Source organism: Ambystoma mexicanum, chromosome 7q (assembly GCF_040938575.1).
Source record: "Ambystoma mexicanum isolate Mex_15411 chromosome 7q, UKY_AmexF1_1, whole genome shotgun sequence".
Lineage (NCBI taxonomy): Eukaryota > Metazoa > Chordata > Amphibia > Caudata > Ambystomatidae > Ambystoma > Ambystoma mexicanum.
The window spans coordinates 1,010,326,973-1,010,344,350 of NC_090941.1; positions in this window are offsets into that span (position 1 = coordinate 1,010,326,973).

A 17,378-nucleotide genomic window follows, 5' to 3' on the forward strand; every position below is an offset into this window, starting at 1 on the left:
GAGAATGATTATTTAAAAGAATATTTGTTGGAAAACTTGGCCAAAGGGTTTATTCATCATTCTAAGTCACCAGCGGCCTCTCCTTTATTTTTTGTACCAAAAACGGATGGAACGCTTCGAACTTGCAGAGATTATCAAGCAGTTAACAAAGTCACGGTTAAGAACCAGTATCCTCTTCCTCTCATCTCGGAAATGCTTAATCAAATACAAGGAGCAAATATTTTCTCTAAGTTAGATTTGAGAGGAGCTTACCATCTTGTGCGTGTGCAGGAAGGGGACGAATGGAAGACAGCGTTTAAGACCAGGTTTGGGCTGTTTGAATATCAATTTATGCCATTCGGTTTATGTAATGCTCCAGCGGCTTTCCAATTTTTCATTGATGAGGTTTTTAGAGAATATCTAGATATTTTTGTGGTCGTGTATATCGATGATATTTTGATTTTCTCTTCTGACCTGGATCAACATCAGAAACATGTGCGCTTAGTCTTACAAAAGCTGCGAGAAAACCATTTGTTTGCCAAATTGGAAAAAAGTCAATTCCGTACAGATTCTGTGGAGTTTTTAGGTTTTATAATTTCACCTAAGGGTTTAGAAATGAATCCTAAAAAAGTTCAAGCAGTTCTTGAATGGCACTCTCCTACTAAGGTTAAGGAAATACAAAGTTTCTTAGGGTTTGCCAATTTTTATAGGAGATTTATTGAAGGTTTTTCTCGGCTGGTTGCTCCAATAACGAGACTTTTGAAAAAAGGAGTGAAATTTGACTGGGACTTTGAAGCAGAAAAAGCTTTTCTAGAGTTGAAACAAAGATTTACTTCTAGTCCAATTCTAATTCATCCTGATCTCTCTAACCCTTTTTTTGTGGAGGCGGACGCTTCTAATTTAGCGTTGGGGGCGGTGCTTTCTCAAAGGAATGAAAATACTGGTCAACTACATCCAGTTGCATTCTTTTCTAGGAAGTTTTCTGCCGCTGAAGTGAACTACACAATTGCAGATCGTAAACTATTAGCAATAAAGCCCGTTTTTGAAGAATGGAGACATTTTCTGAAAGGGGCAAGACATACGGTAACGGTCCTTACTGATCACCGAAATTTATTGTTTTTAAAATCTGCAAGAACTTTGTCTCCACGACAACTTCGCTGGTCTTTATTCTTTGCCGATTATGATTTCATTGTGACTTTTAAACCCGGAAGTCAGAACAAAAAAGCTGATGCCTTATCCCGTCAATTTCCTGGTAGTGAGGAGAGAGAGATTCTGGAACCAGAACCTATAATAGCTCCAGAACGTTTTTTGTTAGCTGGAACCATTAAAGAAATGGATTTTTTGAATGAAGTTCGCCAGAATATGTCCTTGCAGAAGATGGAGGAGTGGGTGAGACTGGATCCAGCCACAAGTTTGAAAGATGATCTTCTTTTTTTTGATAACAAGCTTTATGTACCTACTGAAGAGTTAGGAGAAAAGGTTTTGAGAAATTGTCATGAATCCATTTTATCAGGCCATCCTGGTTTCAGAAAAACTCTGGAATTGGTTCGAAGGAATTTTTGGTGGGAAAAAATTCGCCAAGACACATTGAACTTTGTTAAAACTTGTGTAGTCTGTGCACAAGCAAAATGTCAAGTTGGAAAGCCGCATGGTTTATTGGAGCCGTTACCTGTTCCTCCTCGTCCTTGGCACACTATTTCTATGGATATTATTGTTTATCTCCCTCAAGATAAGGGTTGTACTACCATTCTTGTTGTGGTGGATCTTCTTACTAAAGAAGCACATTTTTTACTAATGGAGGGAGAGGTTACCGCAGAAAAACTGGCTCATAGTTTTTTGCAAGGTGTAGTTCGACTACATGGACTCCCAAGTCAAGTTATCTTTGATAGGGGTTCTCAATTTATTTCAAAATTCTGGAGGGCCTTCTGTAAGAAACTTGGAGTGGAAGTTAGTTTGACTTCTGGGTATCATCCGGAGAGTAATTGACAAGTGGAGAGAGTAAATCAGGAATTGGAGAAGTTCTTAAGGTGTTATTTACAAGCTAGAGAGGAATGGGTGGATTTGGTATGGTTGGCAGAATTCTCTTACAACAATTGTGGTAAAGATGCTACTTCTATGTCCCCTTTCTTTTTGGGTCGTGGGTTTCATCCTCGCTTTCTGAGTTTTGAGGTGTTGGAGGATTCTGGGAATCCTAGAGTGGAAGATCGTTTGTTGGTTATGAAGAATAACTTGGATAGAGTTAAAAAGGTGCTGGGAGAAAACAAATTGAAATATAAAAGGTGTGCTGATTTGAGAAGGAAGGCTGGTCCTGAATATAAGGTGGGAGATTTAGTTTGGCTTTCTACCCGGTACCTAAAAATTAAGGGGAAGAATAAATTCAGTCCACGATTTGTAGGCCCATTCGAGGTAGAGAGAATCATCAACCCTGTGGCAGTACGATTGAAATTACCCAAGCAATTGAAGGTACATTCTACTTTCCATGTTAGTCTTTTAAAACCAGTTTGTTCAGGAACTAGATTTAGAACAGCACCTTCCCCTGTGATTTTGGAGAATTCATCTGAGGAATTTGTGGTTAAACAAATTTTGGATTCCAGGAAAGTGAGGGGAAGGTTGCAGTATTTAATTGATTGGGAGGGATATGGACCTGAGGAACGATCATGGGAAGATTCAGTTGATGTACATGCCCCCCGTTTAGTTGCTAAGTTTCATGCTAAAAATCCACATAAGGTAGGCCCAGGGACTGGGCATTAGGAGGGGGGTACTGTCAGGTTTCCTTCCCCTATGCAGGCTATTTTCCCTTATTCAAGTTTCCTTCTCATTATTTCTCTTTATTATCCTTTTTTAGATTAGCCTTATTTGGGTGGGAAGTTTTCTATTGTAGTTGGTTTGGCCTTAACTTGCTGATTCAGAATCCTGGTTCTGACCCAAGGCAAAATGGAGTCTCACAGTGACAGCTCTGATTGGTTAGAAGACACTGCTGAACAACAATGAACATTCTAAACTGTCACTCTGTGCCTTTCATCATCTAAACCCCAGCTGAGAGGACGTGTTTAGTGGCTGCTCCTGCTTTAGACTTGGGCCTGGTGGATTTTATCCTTCAGGTGTTAGCAGTTGAGCAGCTACTTTCTTGGGGGTTCTTGGAGAAGCTATCAGTTGTCAGGAATTCGTTTTTGAAGACAGGAAGCTCTGAAGATCCTTATGAATTCGCTCTGGAGATAAGTGACTTTGTTTGTACTGCAGCTCTGTTCATTTTAATGACATTTCCTTGAAAATTCGAAAAAGTTATCTTTGTACTTGTACTATTGAACTTCCTGAGTGCGCTTGAACACTATTTGAAAATACGCGTACTACTTGTAATCTGAAATTATCGTTGGACCTTTGCATGTGCGAGTGAATTCAAGAGCGCGTGTGTTTGCCTGCGCGTTTGCTCCTTAGCGCGAGAATATGTTTGTCGCGTGAGAATTCAAGAGCGCGTGTGATTTCCAGCGCGGGTGCTCCTTAGCGCGAGAATATGTTCGTCGCACGAGAACTCAAGAGCGCGTTTGTTTTCCAGCGCGGGTGTTCCTAGCGTGAGATTCATTTGTCGCGTGAGAACTTTAAAGCGCGTGTGTTTCCAGCGCGTGAGTTTCCGGACGCGAAAATCTAATTGCCACGTGAGAACTTTATAGCGCGTGTGATTTCAAGCACTTGTCTTTTTAAACGCGTGTATTTGATCGCGAGTGAACTCATTGCGCGTGGATTATAAGGCGCGTGTGAATAGGCGCGGAAGTTCATCAACACAGATATTTTTTAGCGCTTGTGTTTTTTCTGCGCATGTTCTCGTTTGCGCGTGAATTCTACTTTACGTGTTTAGGCTTGCGCGTGTGTTTTCTGCGCGTGGATTTTGCTTTCCGTGCGCGTGTTCTTCAACGCAGGAAGTTTTCAATGTGAATTTCATCTGTATGGAAATAACCCGCGTGTGAGTTTAACACGTGTTTCTTCAAGAATTCACAAACTCAATGGAATTGTAAATAGTTTGAAAGAAAAGGAAAGAATAAATAAAGACAATTTAACTGACCTCTAGTGCATTTTGGAAAAGAGACAATGAACTAAACTTTCCATATTTGCCCAAAGTAAGAAGTTGCTGTGAATTTCAAGAGTCTCAAGTAAGAGAGATTTTCAGCTTCTTTACAAGCTTCTCTAAGAAATTTCAAGAGAAGATCCAGGTATGATTCTTAATTATTAGTTAAGGATTTAAAGTCTTTCCCATTCCTAAGGTTAAGTAAGTAAATAAAGGAATTGTATCTGCTTTTCTTATATCCTCTGCAGGTTCAGCTCTGGTTAGCCTTGACGCAGTCTGCCTGGTGTTGTTTTGTTATCCACTTCCCCCTTTCCCTTTGGGGTGTAGTTTACAGAGCTGAATTGAAATCTAGTTCTGGGAATTACATTTCAGGGGGATCGTTGGGGGTTCAGCAGCTTCCCCTGACACAGGACCTCTCAGCCTGACAGAACATCAAGCAAGCAATTAAAAAGATATCAATAACATAACATCAACAGTAAACAATCTCCATTTACAAAGAAGGGAGAATGAAGAAACGAAAGAAAGGGGTGTGGGGGAAGTAGGTTGAGAGGTAAAGGGGGGAATCATCATTAAACATATAGGGGCTGATTCATGGAATTTTTGCGCCGAAAAATGGGGATTTGTGCGCCATTCAATTCATTAAAAGCGTCCCAAATGTCAGGAAAAGAGAGGCCCAACACAAGATCCAAATGTTGGAGGGCATCATCCAAGAAGGACTGGATTCTTGGACACAACCAAAACATATGCAGAAAGCTACCCACTTCCGTTCTACAGTTCCAACAAGTATCGTCTTGGCTAAGCCTGCACTGCTTCATCCTCTGAGGGGACCAATAAATACAATGAGAAATCCGCTGCTGGGTAAACCTCAAACCCAAGTCAAGCTTGAACATAGAAGGATCTGCACATACACAACCCCATTCACCATCAGAGAACACACATCTCAAATCTGAGCACCATGTGGCCCTACCATGTTCAGGTGCTGTACTAGACTCTGCAGGCATGAGAAATGTAATGATGAAGTGGAACCGTAAGGTTAATGTACTAAATTAACTTTTTTACGGCGAGCCCGCCGAAACATCTACTCCTCCAGCTGCCTCCATTAACTGCCACTGCCGTCTCGCGACTTCTGCTCATTCGAATATTACGAGCAGGCAGAAGCTCACGCGACGGCACAAGCCAAACAAGCTTTTTCAATTCTCTACATATCTTCCCCCTTAGAAGAACATGTTTATTACAAACATTTTATAATATAATATTCTATCATAAGACATAAACATTTCTGCAAAACAAGATCAACAGAACTTGAAATTATTTTAAAAATGAATTAAAATGGTTGCATTTAAATCATTTAACAAATCACAAAAAGGATTTACTCACGACGAATAATCTTTCATCCATGCTGGTTTAAACTTCAGTCTACAAGTGGTACCACATTTATTCACACCACTCATATCTCCACTCACACCTCCTTTCTCAAATGATTTCTCATCATCTTGGACAGTTTCTCCCATATTATATGCTTTCGCAATTTTTCCTTTTGACCATACTTGTCCTCCTTCCAAAATTACCACTGCCTTCTTGACCGTTGATATCCTCTTAGGACCCAAATATTTACTTTCACAACACTTATTCACCAATCTAGGATTCTTTACATACACATACTCCCCCACCTTCCACTCACGTTCTTTCGCTTTTTCACGAGAATTGAAGATCTCTGAATTTTTTTCTTGTCCAGCCTTTATAAATCTCATTATTTGCTCTCTAGCCACTTGAACCACTTTGGCAATCCCCAACCACCCCGGACACAATTTGGTACCCGGTTCCCTACTCTTCAACGACACAAAAGGTGACACTCCTGTTACCGAATGTGGAGTAGTCACATAGCTCCAAGTCATCAAATTCAAAACTTCCCTCCATGGTTGCCCCCCTCTCATGGCTAACTGAAGACCTTCCTTCAACCATCGGTTGACCCTCTCCACAAGACCATTCGCCCTTGGGTGATACAACGCTGTTTTGATATGTCTTATACCATAACCACTTAGGAACCTCTTCATAGATTCCGACACAAATTGAACCCCATTGTCTGAAACAAGTTCCATTGGCACCCCTTCCCTAAAAACACTTTTTCCAAGAATGCTATCAACTCTCTAGCTGTAACTTCTTTAACCGCCTCCCATTCAACCCATTTAGAGTGAAAGTCAATTAGTACAAATAAAAACCTCAGACCTCCTCCCAAACCTTTTACTGGACCCATAATATCTACCGCAACTTTGGACCAAGGCTACGTGGGAACATGATTCGAAATCATGGGAGTTTCACGCACAACTTTAGTCTTGTCACTGGTCTGACAAATCATACAGTCTTTTACCCAATTCTCGGTCATTTTATCAATTCGTGGCCACCAATAATTCTGTCGAAGTTTTCTTTTCATGGCTCCCTCTCCCGGGTGACCCTCATGAGCAAGTTCAAGTAGCTTTGACCTGACTGACTCCGGAGGAACAATACACCTCCCTCTTCTGAGTATATCTTCAAAAATATTTAACTCTTCCTTGAGCTCCCACCACACATCAAAATTCCTTTCCAAATTTCTCTTTTGGGGCCATCCCTTCACTGTCCACTCTTTGATCAACTTAAGTTCTTGATCAGATTCTTCTCCTTGCAACCATATTTCCTGACTAACCGCTTCCTTTACCTCTGCCACTACTGACTCTTCCATTCTACCATCATCAACCTCAACTTCAGTGTCCTCAATCGGTAACGTGGATAGGCAATCTGCTACTATATTCTTTTTTCCTGGAAGAAAACTCACTTCAAAGTCATATGCACATAATCCTAGACCCCATCGACTTATCCTGGGTGAACCTAAAGCCCACCTCCCACTTTCAATTATTTGCACTAACGGTTTGTGGTCTGACCTAACAACAAATTGTCTGCCCCACAAATAATACTTAAAGTGCTTAATGGCCTAGTACATAGCTAAGGTCTCTCTTTCAATGACCAAATATTTCGACTCCGCTCCCCTCAATGCCCTTGAAGCAAATGCAATGACTCTTTCCTTCTTATCTTTGTCATATTGCATTACTGTAGCTCCAAGTCCCAGTATACTTGTGTCTACTATTAATACTGTCTTATCATACGGATTGAACCTTCCAATTGAAGGAGCTTCACTTATTCCTTCTTGAATGCTTTCAAATGCTGCATCACATTCTGAAGACCATTCAAACTTGGCACCCTTTTTGAGTATCATTCTTATAGGAGTTGAAACCATGGCAAAATCCTTGACAAATCTATGATAGTATTCAGCCAGACCCAAAAAGGATCTCACTTGATCTTTGTTAGATGGCACCGGTGCATTCTTCACTGCCTCCACTAAACTTTTCTTTGGTTTCACTCCAGACTCATCAATTTCATGGTCAAGATATTCCACTTTCTGAACAGAAATCTTGCACTTATCTCGCTTCACTGTCAAACCAGCTTCCAACAGTTTACTCAATACTTTAGATAAAATCACATCATGCTCAGCAGCAATACTTGCATACACAAGCACATCATCTTGAAACACTATAACATTATTTACGCCCTCTAAAACAGTGTCCATCCCTCTCTGAAACACTGATGCCGCCGAGGCAAGCCCAAATGGCATTCTGCAATACTTGAAAATACCAAACGGCGTTATGAACGCAGTTAGATGTTGACAATCTTCTTTTAAAGGAATCTGATGATATGCTTGAGAAAGGTCTATCACGGAAAATACTCTTGCACCTCTGAGAGTAGACAAAGTTTCCCCAATTATCGGCAAAGGATGTCTGTCCACAAGAATGTTCCTATTTACGTCTCTCATGTCCACACAAAGTCTTATCTGCCCATTTGGTTTCGCAGCTACCACAATAGGGAATAACCATTCTGAGCTCTCACATTGCTCTATGATTCCCTTCTGCATTAGAGACTCGATTTCCAATGTAAGTTTCTCTCTCAACTCGTGAGGTATTGGTCTCACTTTGTGCACCTTTGGTATTGCTCCTGGTTTCAGAGGTATTTCATGTTCAAATCCTTTGAGCCTCCCTAAGTCTTCCTGGAAAACTTTTGTAAAATCTTGTTCCCACTTGTCCTTTACTTCTGGTACCGTAACTGGCTCCTCCGAATTCGCTTGAATTCGAATGCCTAACTTCCGTTGCTCACCCCAACCTAAAAGAGCAGAACCTTCTTGTGTTACATGTAAATCTGATTCGCAACTTCTCCCTTTATACTTAATAGCCGCTTGGAAATTTCCCAACACCTCAATCTTCCCGTTACCATAAGCATATGGTTCAATGCTGTGTTCCTTCAAATCAGCCAGTCTTCCTTCTAAGCAACTTTCATAAGTTTTTTTGGATACTGAAGTCCAAGGTGAGCAACTATCAACTTTTAGGGTAACTACTCTTCCATTTACCAAAAACACATCCATCGGGGAACTTCCTCTATTGGAAACCTCTGCAATCTCCAATACATGTTTGGCCTGTACATTCTGGATTGTGCAAGCTCCGTCTTCTTGTTCAGGAATTCTCCCTCCAAATTCAATGTTCTGCACTTGACCTGCCTCTCGACAAACTCTTGCGAAGTGTCCTCTTTTTTTGCATTTTAAGCAGGAAATGTTTCTCGCCAGACAGAATGCACTCGTTGAAATGTGTCGATTGCTGCCACACTTATAGCACTTGACCTCCTTACTCATATTTAACTTTCTAATACCTTTCACAGCCACCACTTCTCCTTCTTGCTTGTCCCCTTTCATGGTGGACATGTACTTGTGCGTCAGTTGCATGTCTCTGGCCGTTTCCACTGCCACTTCTAGAGACACATCTTTAGTTAGGAGCCTTTCTTGAATCTTCATGTTGTTAGTACAACGCACTAACTGGACTCGTATTAGGGAATCCGTCAACTGACCAAATTCACACATGTGGCTCAAAGATCCTAGTGCTGCTATGAAATTCTCTACTGGTTCAGTGGGGTCTTGGATTCTCTGGAAAAACTTATGTCTCTCAAAAGTTATGTTCTTTTTTGCCTCAAAATTAATTTCTAGCTTCTTCTCCGTCAGGGTATACTGATCCATCTCTCCCTGGCCTTCTTGTGGAGGTTGCGGTAAGCCATCGTAAACACTGCGACCTTCTGTGCCCAGATTGTGTAGAAGTATTGCCTCTTTTCTAGCCGCAGCAAAGTTATCACCACCAATTGCTATTAGATAGGTATCAAAAAGCTTCTTCCATCTGTCCCACCTTATTGGCGGGATGCCTGGTTCCAACAAGAAAGGTGGAGGTGGGGCCATACTAGCTGCAGCCATTATTCCGTGTACTGATGTCAGTCACTTTAACAGTTTAGTTTTCAAAACACCTTCTCTTTTTATCTGGCTAGATCTGTTCATGTGCACTTTCCATATAGGGTCACTAATTGTCCTTGTGCAAACACTTCTCACGCTTCACTTCTGTACTTATAATATGCAGCTTTACTTTTGTCCAGTAGTACAGTTCTCTCCCTTTTTATTTTTATTTTTAATTTGTGAGAAGTTGTGCTTGTTTCTCTGTTATCTTTGCAGCTGGAGCGTTTATATAGCTTTAAGACCACGGGGCGGTTGGGCTTGTTTTATCACTATCTGTAGGCGTGCCGAGGAAATGTGCGTCCGTTGTGACTTTGCTTAGAACAGCGTCCAGAAGCAAAGAACCGCCCCTGTCTTCAGGCAAACTCCTCCCCGCTTCCCCTGTGCCCCTCCTCACCTGGAAGTACACTTTCTGACGGTGATCGGGGGCCTGTGTGCATTCGCTGCGCTCCCACCTGCCTCAGTGAGCCTTGACTTCACACCAGTCAGCAGTAGGCTCTAGCGGCACCTCAACTGCGTACCCCTCACTGACCCAGGGAGCAGGAGGCACCGGGGCACATCAGCTGTAGTGAGTGTCTTGACGCGTGTAGATCCCCAGCCGCGGGCTAACCCTGAATCCTCGTCGCCAATTGTAATGATGAAGTGGAACCATAAGGTTAATGTACTAAATTAACTTTATTACGGTGAGCCTGCCGAAACATCTACTCCTCCAGCTGACTCCAGTAACTGCCACTGCCGTCTCGCGACTTCTGCTCATTCAAATATTACGAGCAGGCAGAAGCTCACGCGACGGCACGAGCCAAACAAGCTTTTACAATTCTCTACAAGAAACTTGTACAAGAAGGAAGACGAACGCGGCATGCTCTTAGCCAAGTGCAAAACCATCATAAGCACACTATGCAAAGAGGCATTCAGACACGAAAACAAAATCCCAAAAGGTCACATAACATACGTTAATGAGCAGCTTCTGAAGATTACAGCTTGTATTTGAACCGCAAAAATTCAAAGGCAAACATGGAAACGCCATCATAAACTTGGCCCAACCTCCAGATACCTGCCTATTACCATGAGGACCAAGAGACAGTGCGATTGGCAATCCATTGTGCCAGATTCTTCCACAAAGACAAATCCAAACTCAACAGGTATTTCACACCATAACTCTCACTACTCCTCTTCCACTCCATCAAGACGTGCTTAGTAAATAGCTGGGTCTGACCAGCGGCCAATTTCCTATCGATACAGAGTAGGCAATCCAGGGGGACAGGGCAGACAGATTCCCTGTCAATAGCAACCCAGTTAGCACAATCGGCATAATCACCCCTGGGCCATAAATGTAAGGTACGTAATGAGAAAGCAGTGTGATATAGACGTATCAGCGTCATAAGGATATCCTTTGGGATCCTGGAGTTCCCGTCCTCTCCCCATAAGAATGTATGGAAAACTCATTCTATATCTCGAAGCAACTCACTCAAGAGGGTAAGAGGAAGTATATTAAAGACATACAGTAATTTAAGAAGCAGGGACATCTTGATCACATTAACTTTTCCTATATCGTCAGGTTCGACCTTTCCCACTTAAGGCATTCCCAGAAGTTTTAAGCCGAATATTCAAAGCAGGTAATGAGCCAACCTGTCTGGTGACATGAATACCCAAACACTTGAACCCACCATCCACCCATGCCTCCTGTTCAACCCCAAGGAGCCCTCTGTGGCACGAGGTCCAGATCGGAAAGACCAGTGTTTTAGAAGCATTAACCTTATAATCAGAAACCTGACCAAATAACTGCAAAATGAAGATCAACTCTTTAAATTAAGGGGTCTGAAAGAAAAACCAGGAGATCATCTGAATGTAAAAGCACCTTGGAAACACAGTCCCCAAATGAAATCCCCTTACTACCTACATTCTCCCTAACCACAATGGCCTAGGGTTCTATGTAAAGATCAAATAACAAGGGTGGCAGAGGGCAACCCTGACGCTCACCCCTTTGTAATTCTGGTTACACGTTTTCAGCTGATGATAACAAAACATAAGATATTGTGAGCTGTGGCATGGCCACTGTATTAATGTTGGGACAACTGAAGTTATTTACTCACTCAGGAAAAAGTAGATACCAGTCTTAAGGACATCACTAGGTGCACTGTAGTGGGAGAGAGATAACATCCCCAATCTACTGTACTCATACGTACACCACCATTCAACAATGCACACAGCAATGTGCACTGTAGTGGGAGAGGGACAACACCCCCAATCTACTGTACTCATGCTTACACCACCATTCAACAGTGCACATATCAATGTGCACTGTAGTGGGAGAGGGACAACATCCCCAATCTACTGTACTCATACTTACACCACCATTCAACAGTGCACATAGCAATGTGCACTGTAGTGGGAGAGAGACAACATCCCCAATCTACTGTACTCATACCTACACCACCATTCAACAGTGCACATATCAATGTGCACTGTAGTGGGAGAGAGACAACACCCCCAATCTACTGTACTCATACTTACACCACCATTCAACAGTGCGCATAGCAATGCGCACTGTAGTGGGAGAGAGACAACACCCCCAATCTACTGTACTCATACTTACACCACCATTCAACAGTGCACACAGCAATGCGCACTGTAGTGGGAGAGAGACAACATCCCCAATCTACTGTACTCATACTTACACCATACTTACACCACCATTCAACAGTGCACACAGCAATGCGCACTGTAGTGGGAGAGAGACAACACCCCCAATCTACTGTACTCATACTTACACCACCATTCAACAGTGCACACAGCAATGTGCACTGTAGTGGGAGAGAGACAACATCCCCAATCTACTGTACTCATACTTACACCACCATTCAACAGTGCACCATTCAACAGTGCACACACTCCATAATCAGCATAGTCATTAGTAGGCATGGAAATACCTCTAAAGATCCACCCTATTATGAGACCGGCATGGGTTTTTGATGCTAACAAATCCTTGCCAAATTCACTTTAGACTTCCAAGTCTCATGTGATGATTTTTTATCCAATCAGAAGCAGAGGAACATGTGCCAAAAACAAGGTTTATTTGTTGGGTTCTTCCAGCCAATCCAGGCCATCTCTAGTGATTTGTCGAGTTTAATCAGCTAATTGGAGGTCACAACTGACATAAAGGAAGTGTGTAAGGATCCTGCTCACTTTTTGTTGGTCTTTTATGAAAGCTGTGGTGGCATACTGCAAGCTCACACTTTGAGGGTGGTTGGAGGGATTTGGGGGATTTTGGGAAGTGTTTTAATGAATTTTGATGAGTTTGATCTGTTTGCTTTTGGTATTTTGTGTAGTTCCTTGTTGTTTCATGTGTGTTTGAAGCCATTTCTTTGTGCACCTTGGTCTGAATGTTTGTTGAGTTTGTGATATGATGTTATGTTCATTTGCACATATGAAATTGAAAAAAAGTTGCCTTTTCTTCCTGTTGCATTTTCTCTATTTTGTCCCCTTTGCCAATAACAAAGAAATGTTTCCTAAACTCATTTAAATCCCCTTAAACACAAATACACATGCACAAAATGTACACTTTCCTCTGTCTGTGTGTGTCGTGTTATATTTTGTGTAGTATTATATTAGTAGTGGTAATAGCATTGTATTAGCATTGAGCAGTGTTTTAGTATTAGTTATAGTTTTTGGGAGTATGAATGCTCGTTCCCTTATTTATTCATGTGCTGATTCACTTGGGCATGTGCCCTGGTTCTCTCTGGTTGCCTTGTCATTTGCAGGAGGTATTATGCACCTGCAATGCTAGGAGAGATGGGGAAGAGGGGAGGACCTGGGATTCTCCTTGCAGGAGCAGGAGGATTTCCCCATGATGGATGTGCACCTCATGCTCTTTGTGTGAACCAATGTGCAGGTATTGGCCACAGTGCATTGCTATTCCTGCGTGTCGGTTAGGGAGGCGGATGCCCTGGTGGAGGACACAGGAGTGGGGAAGATGGGAGGGCCATCAGAGGCGGCATCAGTGGTGACAGCAAACACAGAGGCAGGGGAGGCAAGGCCACATGCGGATGATCCCACAGGAATTTAGGAGGGACAGGATAGCCTGATTCTCATGTGGGAGGATGTGGTGGCCTCAGCATGCGTCCCGCAGGAGGAGGTTCAGACGGCTCCGGTCAGGGAGGAAGCATTGAAGGGGAAGTGTTCTCCACTCAGCAGGGGGAATATGGCACAGTGGATGAGGAGGGGGTGTGTCAAGAGGAATCTCAGGTGGAGGACTAGCCTGCGGGTGTGCTGCAGAAGGTAGTAGGCATACCGGATTGTGAGGAGCAGTAACACCAGGAGGTGGCGGTGGCGGTGAAGCCACTTCCTGGTCCTACTGTTGTTGAGGGGGGAAGCCATATCTAGGAGGGTCCACAGGAGAGGTGACCCAAACCACCTGTCAAAGCCGACAGGGTTATGGATCCTGGGTATTGAAGTATTTTGCCCTGCCTCCAGTGAAAGGAGGCCTCTGAGATCTTTAGCACTTTAGCCTGTGGAAAGATGGTAACTGGGGGCTGCAAGCAAGGGGAGCTAGGGTTGATGGTCATGCCCTAGGAATGATGGCCACGAGCAACCATGTGCTCTAGATACACAGGAAAATGTACCAGGAACACAAATCCTCATGCTCCATCAAGGGCACTAGTGAGGATTCAGCTCCCACACCTCCTACAGCAGTGAGTGGTAAAGAAGAAGATGAGGGTCTTGTCCCAGCGCTTGGGTGCAGCACAGTGGTGGCTTCAGGGCATGCTGTGCCAAACACATTTACCTGTACAGTGGCCCTTATTGCCAGCACCACCCAGACAAGCAGTTGGGGTGGAGCATCACCAACAACACACTTCTTTGGGCAGAACCCTCTCAACTATATCATCCATCAAGGAGGGCCCTATTGTCTGCATTGTGGGGATTATGTGAAATGGGGTGAGTTTTACTGCATAATGATGGCAGAAATCCCCAGGTGGCATAGGGTGCTCCACCACCCATCCCTCCTGTAATGTCCTATGCAGGGGAAGGAATTAGGCAATCACAGGGGCAGAACTGATCTCACAAGGAGGCTACCCTAACTTGGAGAGTAACAGCAGCCCATATAAGAGCCCAAGAACAGTAGCAGGTGGCTTCCTGCTTTGAAAGGGTCTGAGAACATTAAGGGATAGGCTGTGCCCTCTGAGAGAACCTGAGAACCTCAGTGCCCTGTGCAAAAGCCTGAGAAACTTAAGGAGTGACTGTGCTCATATAAGATCCCAAGAACAGTAGCAGGTGGCTTCCTGCTTTGAAAGGGTCTGAGAACATTAAGGGATAGGCTGTGCCCTCTGAGAGAACCTGAGAACCTCAGTGCCCTGTGCAAAAGCCTGAGAAAGTTAAGGAGTGACTGTGCCCTGTGAGTGAACCTGAGAACCTCAAACGGTGGTTGTGCCACGTGAAACAGACTAAGAACCTTAGAAGTTGACTTTACCCTCTGAAAGAGCACCAAACAAGTGAGGTTGAAGCTGTCCACAGTGGGACAAACATATAACATTGGTGGGTGGCCGTATGCTATAAAAAAGCCCAAGAATCTTATTGGGACTATTTGCCTAGTGTGAGAAGCTTAGACCAGTAAGCCTGGTGTGTGATGTAACATCTCTGCACCACATTTTGCATTTAATTTTGTATCCCTTTTTTTCTGGAACTACCAGGCTGCCTGGTAAGTTTGTGCTCAAACTGTGCTTTGCAGCCCCTCCTCTTTCTTCCAACTATCCACCGTCACCCCTATGGCACTCTCCCCTATCTTCTCTAACTGCTACACTATCTCTCAGGAGGTCTAGAAGAACAAAGCTCAAAAAAGACATCCTGACCACTAACCCTGGCCTACCTATTACGGACGCCCATATTCAGACAAATCGTCACTGATTTCCTCTTTTCTGTCCCCTGTCTAAATCTATCAACTCCTCATCTCAACTCTAGTCTCTCTCCTTTCACATCTTCACCCATTAATGGTGGCACCAAATGGGAGGTCCTCTTGGCGGGCTTTGCATCATCCAGGTGAATCAGAATTTTCTATCACACTAGCACTATCTTGGTTCAGGGTCAAGGGTAGGTCAAAGGTGGAGACCTCTTGCATCTACCCATGCTTAATGCTCATTCTGCCATCAAACACTCTGCCGACATCTGCCTCCTCCTTGAAGATATTGACATTGATATCCTTGCCCTCACCGAAACGTGGTTCAATGCCAGCTCAGTCACTGCTTTTGACTCTCTTCTCCCTGATGGCTATAAGATCATCTCCAAGCGTCGCCCTAAATGTGCTGGTGGTGGGGTTGTTCTGATTTTCCCTGAATGGGTCCCTTCTTCCCTGATACCCACTCAGCCTTACTCTTCCTTCGAGAGCCTGGTCTGCAAGCTGGTCATCTCTCCTACCTCCTCTCTGACCATTGCCATTGCCACTATCTACCTGTCACCTGATACCAATGCTGATACTCTTGACATTCTTGCGCTAGTCATGAGGATCGGCCTGCTACATGCCTCCAAGTGTAACGCCTGGTACGACTCAGAACTTGCAGCCTTGAAATGCAAGTACAGAGCTGTGGAATGGAAGTGACAAACCTCAAGCTCACCCTATGACAAACTGGCCTCTCGCCTGCTCCAAAGGCAGTACAGACTTTACATCCGCACAAAGAAAAGGGCCCACATCGAGGCAAGCATCTCTGGTGTATCCAACAACACAGCTGAATGCTTTAAAATCTGCAGGGAACTAGCCAACACTTCCACAGTCTCCTCCTCATCTCTCCCTTCCCAGGCCCTCTGAAATGCATTGACCACACACTTCACTACAAAAACTCAGGACACCCTGAGCACCCTTGCATCCGTCTCTCCCTCCCCTTACCCTACTCTCCTGCCTCCTACAGCCTCCCAGCCCCCTCTGCCTTTCTCTCCACCTTCTCTCCTATCACACCTAATGAGGTCACCAGAATTGTCTGCTCCATGCAGGTCTCCTCCAAAGCGGTTTACCCCTGCTCCTCTAGAACCATTAAGGACAATATTGGCTCTCCTGCCCCTGCCACCACCCTTTTTTTTATTGGCTCTTCCCCTCCTCTCTCAAGCTCTTTCCCCTCCTCTCTCAAGCATTCCCTAGTGTGCCATCTCCTACGAAAACCTTCTGCAGACCGGTCTTGTCCAGACAACTACCGCGCCATATCTATCACCCCCTTCCTTGGAAAACTCTTCGAGAAGCTGAACTTCCCCCAACTGACACAGCACACTGAACTTATTGGTAGCCTCCGTGACCATCAATCTGGATTCCAAGTATCTAGAGGCACGGAAACTGCTCTTCTGGACACCTGTGAGGAACTGCTTGCCTCTCTTGATTCCAGCTCTTTGATATCCTAGGTATCCCAGAGCAGGCACTGGACTGACTGGCCTCCTTACTCAATGACTGTCCATCCCAGGTTATTCTGGGCTCTTTCTCCTCCACCACTTCTATCTCCACCTGCGGTGTGCCCGAGTGGTCCAACCTTTCTCCCTGGCTCTTTAGCACCTGTCTTGCACTGCTTGCATACCTCATTTCCACCTTCTCCCCTAACCTTAGGTGTTATGCAGATGACATACAACTCTTCTTCAAACTTCCCTCTGACCCTCGCCCTAGTTCCTCCATGTTTCCTAACTGCCTATCTGCCATCCAGTCATTGGGCCTCATTACGAGCCAGGCGTTAAGGGTTTTACGGCGCCGTAAATGGCGCCGACCCTTAACGCCTGATTACAAGGTCCCTTTGCGGGATGGTGATTTTAACGCCTGCTTTTTGCAGGGGTTAAAAACCATGCCGCAAAGGGACCTTGGTGCTAAGTACAGTGCTGCAAATTGCGGCACCGTACTTAGCGCCTTCCCCATTCCCATTATGCCCTATGGGGCAAAAATGGGAATGGGGAAGGGCCATGGCGGCATGGGGAATTACCACTCCGCCAACCTCGGAATGGGGTGGTAATTCCCCATTCCGCCATGGCGGA